Source organism: Diachasmimorpha longicaudata, chromosome 4 (assembly GCF_034640455.1).
Source record: "Diachasmimorpha longicaudata isolate KC_UGA_2023 chromosome 4, iyDiaLong2, whole genome shotgun sequence".
Lineage (NCBI taxonomy): Eukaryota > Metazoa > Arthropoda > Insecta > Hymenoptera > Braconidae > Diachasmimorpha > Diachasmimorpha longicaudata.
The window spans coordinates 826099-841056 of record NC_087228.1 but is presented as its reverse complement, the minus strand read 5'-3'; the positions used below and the strand labels follow the sequence as shown (position 1 = coordinate 841056).

The 14958-nt window shown below is 36.3% G+C and overlaps 1 non-coding gene across 1 annotated transcript; it reads right to left on the bottom strand.

Moving 5' to 3' along the window:
* Positions 1 to 1568: 1568 nt before the first annotated feature.
* Positions 1569 to 1642, bottom strand: Trnan-guu (transfer RNA asparagine (anticodon GUU)). The gene has a single exon. It is a non-coding gene; the product is annotated as a tRNA-Asn (tRNA).
* Between the last annotated feature and the right edge of the window lie 13316 nt (positions 1643 to 14958).

Here is a 14958-nt window from a genome sequence, read left to right as displayed (position 1 = left end):
TTATTGAGAATCCAGCAAATTATAACTGGTTTTGAGATACAGCAATTATTGATGAATTGTAAATAATTTATTGAGAGGTGTCGAAGGACGATTTGGCTAACTGGGAAATTAATTTTTTTGTTATATTAGTAGTGAAGTGATAATCTCAGACTAGGCATATTTGACTATTGATTACTTCTCAATGAATATTTTGGAGTCCAGGGAAACTATGACAAATTTTATCAGAACCTTTTTCTTAGACTCAGTCAAGTGCTACAACAAATATAATTATCAAAATTCTAGTTTCGTCGATAGATTCCAGATAATTGCTCAAAAACTATTTTTAGTTTTAAGTTAACAAAGTTTTACAAACCGATTGGTTTTTTCTGCTACAAAAAAAAACATTTTTTTTTTTTAAACAATATACATAAATTGCATCTTTACTTTTTCACATAGTCTTCAATATTGTTAAATATCTAATTTACATGATGGGAGAAACCAGTCAAATAACAAAATAATCTTTATCTTTAAAGCTTTCAGAAAATGGCAAATGTCATAAGGTGGAATTCACTTTGCAGCCCATTAATATGTCTCATTTAAGACTGAAATCGATAGAAATTTACTCAAATCACGGAGTTTTATCGATTTCGGGCGATTTAGACTGCTAACACTGGCATCGACGACATCGTATGAAGTCCTGTAGTCGGAAACTAACGAATCCTATTCCACTATTATATTATACGAAAAAGGAAGTTATTTTATTCCTCTAAGGATTGAAAAGTGCGATCTAATCGAGCAGAGCAACGTTCGCATCACACTTTTTAGTTCCTAAAACACTAAAATATCGTATGTCAGTCGGACGTAAAGTATTTACTGACTCATGTGATTATCATTCATACGAGTCAGAACATATTTTCTTCATTAGAAGTACAATATACTATTGTCAACTCATCTGTCTTATGTCATGAAATAAAAAGTGCAAGAGATCTCTAAATGAATTTCTTCCCTTTCGCGAAATAGGCGCCATCACAAATTTGAAATCAATTGAAATCGTGAGATCCCCTGAAAAACTTGCATGAAACCGCACAAAAGTAGCGATGCTCGGCATCTCTGTATCACTAGATATTCAGATGAATGACACCGCGCGTCTTACTCTGTGGACAGTCCAAGCCCGAATCTTCTCTAGATATCATGTTTCAAAATTTCGAAATTTCGTAATCTTTTCCATTGATATTCCATCAATATTTTCAAACCGATAAACAACTCTGCTAATTTCATCTACGGGGAAGGGTAATGCTCTCAATTGGCAAGTATCAGAAGCAACTTAATAAAATTAAATGGAACAATGAATTGTATATACAAAAGAAGCAACACTCAAAATATCCATTCGGAAGTATATTGTTAAGTTATAAGTCAAACAATATATGTATATAGAATCCATAAAATTGAATAGTTGACGTGTTTTATTTCGTACGTGCTAAATACTTTGGGGATAAGATGCTTTCAAAGTACATGGAATTATATCTGTAATTGCTCCATATGATATGTTAAAGGAAGTTTGGATTGTTGATTAAAATTGAAAAAATAAACGCTCCCGGGTGGGCTCGAACCACCAACCTTTCGGTTAACAGCCGAACGCGCTAGCCAATTGCGCCACGGAAGCTGATGCCCTCTGTGTTGGCAATATAAATCAAGTCCTACATGTTTGAATCGTATCATCAATTATTTGTTACGGAATCATTCCAACCGATGAGGACGTGAAAAAACTGTCTGATTTTCGAAGAATCAAGATAAGATAAGTACTTCATAAGAAACATTCGATATTTTAAATATTTGGAAAATTTTCCAGGCCAAAAGACATTTTTAGTAGTTTATAAAATGCACACTGCAAAACCATACGTCATTTATTTAAAAATTTCATAAATAATTTACTTTTGCTTGTTTTTCTTACGATTCAATATCATTTTCATTTTAGTTCGCAGTCTAAACACACAGAGGCCATACATAGAGAGGAGATACAAAATCGAGGAAAGCACATCCATTCAACACTACTTAACACTACTTGTAGCATAGCAAAATCACCATTGATTAAGCGTGAATCTATTTTTGGGCAGAGGAATTCTTTGAAATCAGCTATGCAAAATTAAAGAAATATTATTTTCTAGAAAGTGATGAATTTAATTTTTCTATGGTAATAAGTAGAAAAATGAATCGAGTATTTATTTGGGTTATTCGCAGAAAATTCATAGTCTTTTCATAGAAAATATATATAGCCTTTATCCAAGAATGGTCCGCTACTGCATTGCTAACACAGTAGGTCTTTCTTTGCATGAGTACGTATACATAAAAAAATATATATGTATATAATAACAAATTAATACTGGGTTTACATAGCACTTCTTATGGGGAACAAGTATTTACAACTCCCACAATAATTACTAAGCAATATATCAATATTGTTATAATTACTGTGATGGACATTAGTACCCCCGGTACTACTTTTTTATACGAAATATGTACATTATTTTATACTCAAACTATAGTTTCTGTGTTCCGGTAAGAACCATAACAATACAATTATCTGCATCTAACAAACTCGAATTTTGATTACTGTAATAATATGAGTAATAATACCAAAGGAGCCAAAAGATAATAACCTTTGCAGTGCAACAACATGCGCTGGAAAGTTCGCATTAAACTATTTACACGTTATTACAACACTGTAACAGCAATGTTAGCAACCCTTGTAATTCATCTAGAGGTAACTTACTTTAACCAAAATGCCGTTGGTAATTGCGATTGAACAACGAAATTTTCCGATTGGGAGACGAATTTTCCTTTAAAATGTCACATACGGGATAAAAATTGAAACTCCGGAACATATGTATAAAATCGCCGACATCGTTCCATCAACGGTTTTTTATCATATCAGCCATTAACTGGTAAAAAATTTTTGAAAAATATTTTTCAAACTTGTACTTCGAAAAGTCTCTTTTCGTGTACTATATTTTATGCATGAAGTGCCACTTCACGTTCCACTTTGAACTTGTAAAGTCAAAACTACTTTTCGTTTACAAGTTACATTTCGTTGCTCGGGCGGCACTCGGATTCGATGGCGTAAATCATTAGTGAGGAAATTTATCGAAATTCTTAAAGCGAAGATACGCGGCAATTTTTCGATTAAAAAAAAAATTAATCAAGTTGGGCGAATGGTGGTAACGGTCCAATGATTTCTCACCGAAGTATGATATGACAATAACAAGGGACGTTGAAACGACAAAGTGGCGAATCATGGAGTGCATGTCTCAATGAGCAGTTAGACAGATACGTCGTCGGTACTCATAGGTCATTGTGGTGTTGAAAGGGTGTAAGTTATAGGAGCATTGGGAATTGCCAGTTTATTATTAGAGAGATAGCACAGAGGGCCACAAGATCAGGGGTTGCTGTTAATTCTCCCAACACACCGTCGTTGAATTCCCCACGGGATAACAAGCACTGCCTTAAGACTTGTACGGACGCGTTTCCCTTTTCATCTTATTTCATTCCCTTCCTACACTTCTCACCTATTCGCAACATCGTATAACTCTGCAGCTGTTAATTAGTGCCACGTTTCTTCCGCGTTATCACTTGAATTCTCAAGGACTACTTACTTCTCACTCGATAATTGATAAGTTGGTGGTAGTTCCTTGAATTAAAAACACCGACAAGAGGGGAGAATGAATAAAAGTACCTGGGGGATGAAGGGATTGATTTGATGTATGGAACACGTCGGATGTTGGTTGGCAGACAATGTCGTCAATTCGTCTTCCTCGCCTTTTCGTCGATCCTCTCCACTACCATCACCCAACGTCTATCCTTTCGCCGTCAGTTTATAAATCGCTCCTGCACGCTCTAGCAAACTTGATAGGTTAGGATAACGTGCAAGACCAGATGTATCGTCCGAGATTGCCAATTTTCTTCTGCACCTAACGTTGAATGCCTATTTTTCTACTTAGGCAGTAGAAAAACTAATCTCACCCAAATTTTTCACCACCTATATCCTCTCCCGTACCCCTATTTCAAATATTTACTTAGTATATAATAAAATAAGTTCTCCCCTCCTGTCTCGTGGAAAATTCACAGCCATTTCGGAAACTCTCATTCCCGTTTATCATTGTCTCATTTCGGAAATCTCAACCAATCGTTACATTGCACCCACCATAATAAGATAATCCTAGACATGATTCAATTATTCCTCTCGAATCCCTAATCTGGAACTTCTTCCAGTACTCCCACTCTAACTCATAGACAACCTTCTCTTCATGCCAATGACGGCCTGTTTTCCTTCATACATCCTTCTATCCCCTACTTCCCACCCTTAAGTCACACTAACTCAAATCCCCATCCTTCAAACTCATTCATTATTGTAAAACGCCTGTCAGCAGTGACTAACAATCAGGAAGATATCAAGAGCATTTATTTTAGGCCTCATTTCGAATACATATTTCGAGAATAACTCAAAGTTTGTTATTTCAATCAGGAATTCAATAATGGTCTTGTAAAGTACTGAAATCCGAAGAAATGTGTGTGAGAATTTCCGCCTTTAACCCAATCGGGAGCTGATCCCGGATCTCTCAGTATCGCGGCGGACACTCTTACCGACTGAGCTACCGCATACCACAGAAATTTCCTGTATTTGTAAAGACGGCGAATGCCCCAATTTTGCATTTTTACATTTCCGACAAGTCTACATCTTTCCTTTTCTGACAATGACAAAGATTCCCTTCGGAAAGAAATATATTCATGGGAAGGTAGTAGTAATTTGAAGGAGTGACATTCTAAACCAATCACTGCTCTCCCCATAACGTTTCCACTCGAAAGAGGGAAATGAAAGCAAATATTCGAGATCGGATATGATAGGAAACCAGACAATGTTAATGAACATCTGTGGTATTTTTATGAGTGCTGTGCTGTGCTATGGATTTGCTGTGAACAATGGATGGAATCACATCACTTGAGATTGTCGGATTGCGTTTTAGGGGGACAATTAGCGTATGGAGGTGAATTGAACTTAATGGGCAATCCTTTAATCTCAGTCACGATGCTTTTTGCTGTAATGAAAATGTGTCTCTTTGTTTGATTTCCATGAGTCACTGGGAAGAATTTTCATGCGTCACAATATTTTTTATAGACACGATAATATTATCATCAATCGCTCATAGATAAATAAGACATTGAATACTTCAGAATGTTCTCCATCGAATTTGAGGAAAAAAATGAGATAGTTAACGAAATGGATTTTAGCTGGGCCCAACTATGTTGTAGTTAATGCATGTAGGATGACTGATTTTTTTGTGTGGAATAAAAAAAAGACAAAAGTGGGTATGAGTGAGATGGAAATATGTCGCCAGAATGAGTAAACCTAGACTGTAATATTTAGACGATTGACAAGATTTGAATGTTTATATGACAGTATCGAATGCCCGTTGGGTGATAGAAGAGAGAGCCATTGTGAGATTAAGCGGAAGAAGGAAATGACTTTTGGGAATGAGTGCGACGTATGTGGTATGTCTTTGTCTATTTATGTGTGTCCTATGAGTGGAATGAGTTCGAGAGAGAAATAGTGTGACAGAGTTAGAAAGAAAAGTATTATAAACAAATGAGTATGGATGGTGCGAGAGGACGATATATGAGTCAGTCTGAGGATGAGAGTTGACCAGTTAAGATCGTCGGTCTTTATTATACCCGATTTAATTTTTATTATCAATAAATATTTTAAGTTTGATTAAAATTATTGCTGTCCCCTGTACCCTGATCCTACGTGCATTGTATATAATATTCACAACTTGCTAAAAAACTTATTTGTGGAGTAGCCTTATTTAACCTGAATAAGGGCCGATTATAAAATAGGGCATGTGGGGAGCCGACTAGGCCTATTTTCCATAAGTCAGGGCCAGATACATAATACATCCAGGTTGCCCGGGATCGGTAAGGCGGTCATGGCTCGGATTCGTACCTGACAAGAGATGTCTGATCTCAGGCTACTGTACTTGGTGGCTACTAGGCCCTGATGTGACATTCAGTCAACCTTATGCATTTTCCAGTGGGGTTTCTCCGTGTGTAAGCAGAAACTGCAACTTAACATCGGTGATCGACGAGGGCTGGGGTTCTAGTTTAAAGGGTGTGATCAACTGTAAAGTTAAGTCAGGTAGGCGGAATTTGGTAGAAATGAATTGTAAAAGAGACATTTGGAAAAATATGAGAATTGGATCCTGTCCCGAGATTATTGTTATTCATGATGGCTCGTAGTTTCATATCTCGTTTGTGGGCGTTCACTCAATTAAATTAACTGGATTAGTTTTACGCTCCGGATATATTCTATCAGTGAACTTGGCAGGGTGGATTATCACCCACTTGGATTCACACGCAATATACGAATTATTTTTTATTATTAAGTTTTCATTTGATGAAATTATACTCCAACCCCGTTTTTCTTTCCCAGACGGAAATGTGATCGAGTTTGTTGGTATTGGTTTATTAGGGCGTATATGGCGGAGTTGAAATTTCTGAACAAAAGGAATTTTGTTCTATTATTGAAGCAGAAAATTTGTCTGCGGTGGTAGAAGAAAATGAAAATTTCAGGAACAATTAATGATATATAGGGAAGAAATTGTTATTTCATTTTCTGGGAGCCATTTCAGTGGCTTCAACTGGTTTCGGTGACTTCAATTGATTTCAGAAACGGTCACAGAAATCACTTGATTTGAGTGACTTTGGTTGATTTTACATCGACTTCGAATTGATTTGACCGTCAGGTGACACCATCACTTCAAGAGTGAGTAGCCCCTCGGTATATAATGAACCATATATTCAGCTTCTCTTGCCATCTGCACTTTATCGACATTTGTTGTTGTTAAGGATCCACCTGTCCCTTGAATTTCAACAAATTCTTAATAAGCTGCAATAGAATGCAGCGTGAGTCAGAGTTGCGAACGAGATAATCAGGAATATATAGATGACAAAAGCTCGTGATTTCACCGAGCGGAAGATAAATATAATGAGAAGCTAGGCGTGCTGCTCACCAGCAAGCCCTGTTGTACCTAGATCCCTCTTTTTTTAACAATGATACCCCATGTTTTTTCACCAGAAGGCTTGAACATAGAGAGAAGCCTGGATAAAGAGAGATGCAGGGGAGGGGGTACCATAAAAAATGGAAATATTCACCGCACTGAGAAACACATTTTAACGTCAACAATTAAAAATATTATACATATATTACTGGCGCACCCAGCCGACCTCCCTCATACCTCTGTTGCGAGGAGAGCCCAGGGCTCATCTTTCTCTACGGACAAGAGTCAAGAGCGCATTGCTGTAAATGGTGGGGAGCTGGCTGGCCAGCCTTTGCGATACACGATAACGATACGACCGGGGCAGAGGGGAGGATTCACCCCACCATGGATTTTATATGTAGTACGTCGGTACAACCCCACCATCATATGTTTTTAAACGTCACGTCTCCTTTAATCTCCAACACACAGTTTTGTTGATTTTCATACATTATTTTTTAAGGTTTGTAAGCGACACGCATTTGTTGTAACGGGTAGTTAGGGTCGTATACCCCAAAATTTTAATTATTAAGGACACATTTTCTCCTCTCACTACCTAATCCCTGATAAACCCAATCTTCATTAAAATATCCCAATATTTAAACCTCTGACAACCCACTGGTAAATCTTGAGTATCCACAATAATACTCGCAATACTTTAATGAACTCAATTCAAATATTATTACAGCCTTTTCCAATACATGACTCGCATTTACAAGATTTTCCTGGAAATAAATCCCAACAAATAGTCGCAACTGTCCGAACAGTCGAGCTCTGTTGCGTGTCAAACACGCAAAATAGATTTTTATTTAATATTTTTTCATTCCCGTTCTGTTGGTTACAATCTAAATTTCTAACGTAAGAAAATTCCCCAATAAATTCATAAAGAACTGAAAAATTTCAGGCGCATCGTTTAGAGAATTTAAATCGTTTTATTAAAATTATTCTCGATTCCCTGCACCTCTGAGGAACTATTCTAATCCTTTTATTGACGGTAAACTCTTGCTTTATAGAATCTTTTCCTCAAGTGCCATATTGCTTTTTCTCGACCCTAACACATCTCAAAATTCATTTGCCTTTCCATAAGTTTTCATCCAGTCAGTATTGTCGTGACCATCATAGTACGCACATCTCAACGGAGATCCTTCCCTTCTTTCTTATATCTGTGTTGTAGTTCACCCTTTGTTTTATAAAATATATTTGAAATTTTAAATAAAAGTTGCTATGTGTGTAATTCAAGTGAATTCCCATCCCCCTGAAAAGAACATTAAATAGCTACACAAAGATTACTTTGGCGTGTAACAAAAATTGCAGATATTGTTCTGTGTAGGTCAGATTTTTGGAATCTACAACTCCAGAAAGTTAAAATCTAACACAATATCATCCGCAATTTAATTCAAGGTCCTTCCAGATTCTCAGACGCAAATGACCACTCTACCCCCCCCCCCCTCAATCAAGTAATAATCGTGTGACCATCCCTAAATATCACTGCAATATGTGTAAGACTATTATACTTGAATTTGGCACTTACGTACGAATTAGTATTAGGCGGGACTAGATGTTCTAAGAATATTGTACTCAAACTCCAGAATGATGAATAAAATTTCTTTTTCACTTGTCGAAAAACCGAAAAACAATGAAGTTTACTCGGAGATCCAACATTAGTAAATCAATATTTCTCAAGGTAATAGATTACCTAGGCTTTTATCGAGATATGTCCGTTATGGGGACAATAATAACTGGTTATCGATAGCCAGTTAGTTGATGGATGTGGTAATATTGGTAAGTTTTCGATCTAGAGAATATCAAAAACAAATGGATGACTCCTACAAGCGGATACGCAACTCAGGAAATATTTCCAAAATCTACGCATTTTAATATTTCTTTATAAACTGTAACGTAATGTGAAATTATGGAAATTTCATAAAATTTATTTCCTTTCGATTGTGAAGGGATTTCGATTCTTTGAAGCAGTCTTCCATAATTTTATAAATTCCAATTGAAAAGGAAATGTCGGTACATCAATATTTAAAGACTCCACTACAATGATCCTAATTTATTCCACAATATTCGTAACACGCCTGTTGATTACTGAATTGCAGGTAAAACACTAATTTTTATTGTGTATTTTTTAAAACTCATTTCACCTTCTAAACCAAAATTCCTCCATTCCCGAACAAAACTAAAAAAATTTTAAAAAATTTTAATTTCCTCAATTATAAATATTTTATGAGAAAAAAATGCGGAAAGACGGTGAATGGCTCATTTCCGTTGTTGCACACTCTCATAATTCTCTTTTATGTCTCATTTATGTCATACCCTCAATGTACTGAAAATATCTGAAACTCTTTAAAGTCTCTGAAAACTCTCTAAAATAAGTCCCCATTTTCCTAATTTTTCGACTGTCGTAAATATCCAAATGGCCCCAGATTTTTGGCTCTTTCAAAACCCCCACTCCTCGATTTTCTCATTTCCACCATTTTTCAAGATCTATGTTCCGTAAAGGAACCCTCCCTTAGTACAGTTGAACGTCTCCCTTCTAAGGTGCAACATCGCCTCGAGTTTCGGCACTTGAATATTAAAATAAACCAACAGTCAGCAGTACATCGTATCCTCAATGTTCTTAATTGAAAATTAACGGTTATTTCCATCGAAATACAACACTGTGTACTTACTTATTGATCCAACAAATTTCTAAGCAATACTTACCTACGATATTCATCCACAAATGTCACGGTCTATTGTTGTTTCAATTCAATGATGGATGAGCGAATGGCATGCGTTGAGAATCACCGAGTGTATAGCCATCGGTGTATGTGGGGGGGGGGGGCTACGGTGATGACAAATGATCCCAACAGTACTATCGGGTATTGGCATGCTCCGAGTGTTTACTAGGGCTACAATAAATGAATTTCCCCAATCCTTATGGGAATAGACATATTAATAGATAGAAAGGAAATTGTCCTATTGTCGAAGAAATAAAATTAATGATTTTTTGGCCAATAGATTGATTTTGCTTCAGATAGTTTTGGATTAGGTGTCACTTGAGACTATAAAACATCCTACAGACTTAATTTGCAATAAAAAATGCACGTTTCTGCTGGAGCTTGTGTCAAAGGTCTTGAAAATTTCTAAGGAGTGACATTCAGTCTACTAATTCAATTAATTTTATCGTTCAAAATTAATAATTTCGTAGAAAAATTACACATTGAGCGATCTTATTTCCATAAAAACTACGAAAATTGCTGTTTGTTCATTCACTATGGAATAGACTGATTGTGAGAATATTTTTTACTCAAGCAATATTTGATTCTACTGATTGAAAACGATTATAGTGACGGTAATTGATTTCAGTGATTCTAGAAACGACTTCGTCGATTAAAATCACCTGATATCGGTGACTTTAATTCGAGTTAAAATTGATTTCACCATCAAAGGACACCGTGACTTTAAGAGTCCGTACATCCTCGGTAATAAGTATACAATTTTCTCAATTTCAAATACTTTTAACAGGCTGACCGGAAATTGTCAAAGAAAAACACCTTCTGTGAGCGTGAATACTACTCCGATGAGTCAAAAGTGGATTTTTAAATGAACAGCGGTATAGTTTTAGGAAAAAAAGATCATCTAATTTGTCTTCTCTTCTCCTCTCGAAGAAAAAAAGGAAGGGATGCATCATTTAATTGGAATGATAGACATAATTATTTGAGTTCGTCAAAACATTTTTGTATCAATAAGAGTCGTCCATCGAGTCGGTACTGTAGAGCCCGTATAAGATTCCGCTTATAACTATCACCAACTTTCCTACTCCCGTCTTTACCTTATCGACTGAACTCAGAATTACCGCAAATGACTCCCGGGACTTCCCGCCAGAAAGGGGTAGCATCGATCAGACAATTTCACCCCAAGTTATATCTTTTACAAGAGATATCCCCCTCGCCCATTGGAAAAAACTGATCTAATTAATTTTCTTTTATCGAGCAATCCCCCATCTATTTTTGTGCCAAAAGTCCGGTGAGCTGGCGTTATATGCAAAAAAGATATCTATCTTCGCAATGTGCATGTTTCGTGCGCTATCACCCAACCTCGATCGGATATATCAATAAAATTTGCATAAGAATCTATACGTCCTGCAGTTATACAGGGTGTCCCATTTAAAACAATCCACCTAAATATTCCCTGAGGGGGCAAGTGACAAGAAATGTTTTAAAACATTAGTTATAGTTAGTCATACTCTTCAAGTTATGCTGTCACTTGATGGTGAAATCAATTTCAAATCGATTTAAAATCAACCGCAGTCACTGAAATCAGGCGATTTCGATTCTAATTGATTGATTTTGTTATGTACGTATAAGTTATGTTTGTAGTACGTAAAATATTAATTTAGCAATAAAGCGTTCAATCACGATAATTGTCATTATTCTCTAGGATTATATTTGTTGTGATTCCAATGACATAATTTTAATTGCAACGGTTGAGTACAAATGAAGTCATTTGCTAAATGACGCAAACAATTCAAAAACATGTCAAACTCCCAGTTCACATTAATTCTATATTGTAATCATTGAAATGAGCTGTTTATTAAAAAAAAAAACCAATTGTTTGTCAGATTTTTTTTTTCCATCGACTCTCAAGCCATTGACTGATCCTCATAAGCCATCCATAGGACCAGACGGGAGGGAAAAGAAAATAAAAAATTACACGCGGTGGGGTACACTCACCAGATAGGAGATGGTAAGAGGCCCTGAGCCGAGTCCACGCCGGTTGATTTCGATTGAATAATTTATGTTTCATTACGGTTCACGGGGGTGCGCTCATGGTCGGGGTTTATAAGCGCCTTGCAAACGCTATTCCGTACATTTAGAAAGGCCCTCAGTATACATACAAAAAAAAAGATAAAGCGGGAGAGGAAGAAAAAAATGTGAGAACCACGCGGATACACGTGCAAGCAACGAATCTGGCCAGAGGCTTTTGAGCTATGCTTATTTCCTATAGGCATTCAGACTGAGTGTACGTCCAGGTTTGAAAAGAATTTTGTATCGAGGGTATTGAGGGGTCCGATACCGAGCGGAAAAAAACCCTTCCATCGTTTCCCTCACTTTAACTCGTCAATAGAACCTTTTTTCACCCTTGCTCCAGTTTTAATCTGTTATGCACAGTATATTTCAAGACGACTGGAGCTATAAATCTGAAAGTTGACCTGACTATTTCCGCCGGGGATGCTCGTATCAAATTATTCCTGCAATTTCAAGAAACATTGGGAAAAACATGAAATAATCGCTCATACGAAGGAAAATAGGTCATTAGACATTACCCAATGTTTTGTAAGCTGCATGTCAGGACAAAGCTTAAGAGTATTGAAAGCTTCATAAAAATTACGTAATTTGGATTTAAAGACGTCTCAAAATTGTCTCCTCTCTATTTTATTGTGTGGTTTTTAAAAGTTTTCTTTTATCACAGTGAATTTTAATGTTATGCGTGTAATGTTCTTTAATTTACATAGTTGATTGTAAAAAATCGCTCTGTTCAAAAATTAATTGGTGTTTATTCGAATGGTGATTTTGCTGTGCTACGTAGTAATTATTGTTAAAGGTTCAAACCTGACTTCTGTCTGGGTTTGTACTACGAACTAACATGAAAAATACGACAATGAATGGTAAAAGAAAACAATGGCATTTTTCGAAATTTAAACGATAGTACTTTTGAATGTTACTATGTAACATATGAAACTTTCAAATACATAATAAATGGTCTTGTAGTGTGATGTTCCATAGCCATTTTGACTGTGGTAGGATTTTCTAAACTACTAAAAATTTCTTTCTGTGTGAGACCTTGAAAATCGAGAAGATGGAGAGTCGATGGAATGAGAGGTTTGAAATTCGTGAAAAGTTGAAAATCGAGGGCTGCATTATTGAGGCACCTTATTCTCCTTTAAAAGTAGGTGGCTGATAGAGGAAACAGGAGGGGAGTGTCACCTCAAATATCTACGCAGCGAGAACCGGGAAAAACACGTCAATAATTTATAATACGACAAGGCAAATTGGAAATGCCAAACTCCCTTGCATCTCTATATCGAGATATTATCCGAGGGGGAAATTGATAGGGAACCTGTATTCTCATTGGTTCAGGAAGGGGGAGATGTGAGAGATGTTGCTGAAGACGTCGCGACTTTGCACGTATATATGTATACATATATACATATTAAGTTTTCGTGCTCCCGTTCTTTTTTAATTTGATGCCATTTCAATAATTTAAAAGGTGCCTCTTCTGATTTACTGCGAGCAATTTCATTTGGGATATATATTCGCCTTTATTGCCATCTCACCCCTCCGCCTCTCCGCCCCTCTCACCTTTTCATTGTTTCTTCAATCAAATGTCGAAGTTGATCTTGAAACTCGAGATATCTTCCATTTTCTCATTTCATTCCCGTCATTTGTTTTATTCGAATTTTCAGGGAGAAGTTTTGCAATTATCGGAGACCATTTTTTCCATCACGAAACCAAACAAATGTTTTCTTCAAGATTAATGTTCCGCGGAATTGCGCTTGTGGCTTTTTTTCAAACATTAACGGATATTATAATTTCTCGGTCGATTCAGGTTCAGGTTTTCCTGTATCCGACCTCTATTGATTTCGAAAATATTGAAATATTTTTGGAATTCGGCCAAACGTGGTGTATTCATTATTGAAAAGAGCAAAAACAATATGATTATATTAGAGGCATATATAAAATTTTATCAGTACTGTGAGGTCATTGTTTCCTGGAGAGACCGTCTGCGTGGTCTTACGCCGAAACCTCCAGTTTATGTTTATAGAATGAAAGAAAGAAATCATTGTCCATTGGAAGAAAGAAACCATGATGACGATGCTTTGATTTTTAAGATTTTCCAATTCGTTTGTTAGTTCGTCGACTGCTCTCGAAGTGTGAACATATATTCCTCAAGAAATAAAAACTGCTCTTACTTATATCGTTGATTTTTCTTAATTAACCTGGCTTCCAATTTATTAAAAATCTAATATTCATGACCGAGTAAATAATAATCAAAGATAATCGATTATTGAAATGCAACGAAAAAAAAGGTTCCCAGAGTTTCCAAAGTCATGATATAAAAATTGTAAAGTTAAAAGGGAAGCTATCGTAACTGTGAATGGGGTGAAAGCCAAACATTACGAACTCGTAGCCTCCTTGGAAAGAGAGCAAGACGTCGACGAGTGGGGTAAGAAATTCCGGATTGAATAACATTACAATATTGGATTCCACATTCTCCAACCGCACAGAAGGAAGGAACAACATTCACAATGTATTATTGGAGTTATGAATATGCGAGAGCTCAATGTCAATGGAATGTAAAGCGTTCGGCGACATTTTTCACGTGAAAAAAATAAAAAATAAAACGAGTGATGGAAGAGGGAGTCGGATTAATCGATCATCGCAATAGGAAATGTGCGATGGGGTTGTTTTTTCCTCGCATGTTTCATATTCGCTGGAATACCATATTCAATTTTTTAATTCCCTAGAGTTGTAAATTCTATGACTCTGGCCTCTGCAGAATGATATTTGCGAATAAATACCACATGCCGAGGTTTCCTTTATGTAGTGAATTACATGTGTTCTGGGAAAATTGGAGTTGACGGAGATGACACTTAAGGAATTTTTGCAGTAGACAATATGATGATGACAATTTGATGATGATGATAGATTTTACCTTCAATAAAGGGGATTAGGGCGGTGTTCAATGAAACGATTCCAATTCTAAAGAGAAAATGAGCAATATTCCGCAAATATTTGAAAGAATATTGTTGTTTTATTATAATCTAGACGATGCAACGGAGTTCTTCAAGGTTTCCATGAATTTATTGAGGAATCTACTCGAGGTGAAAATTTTGATTATTCTC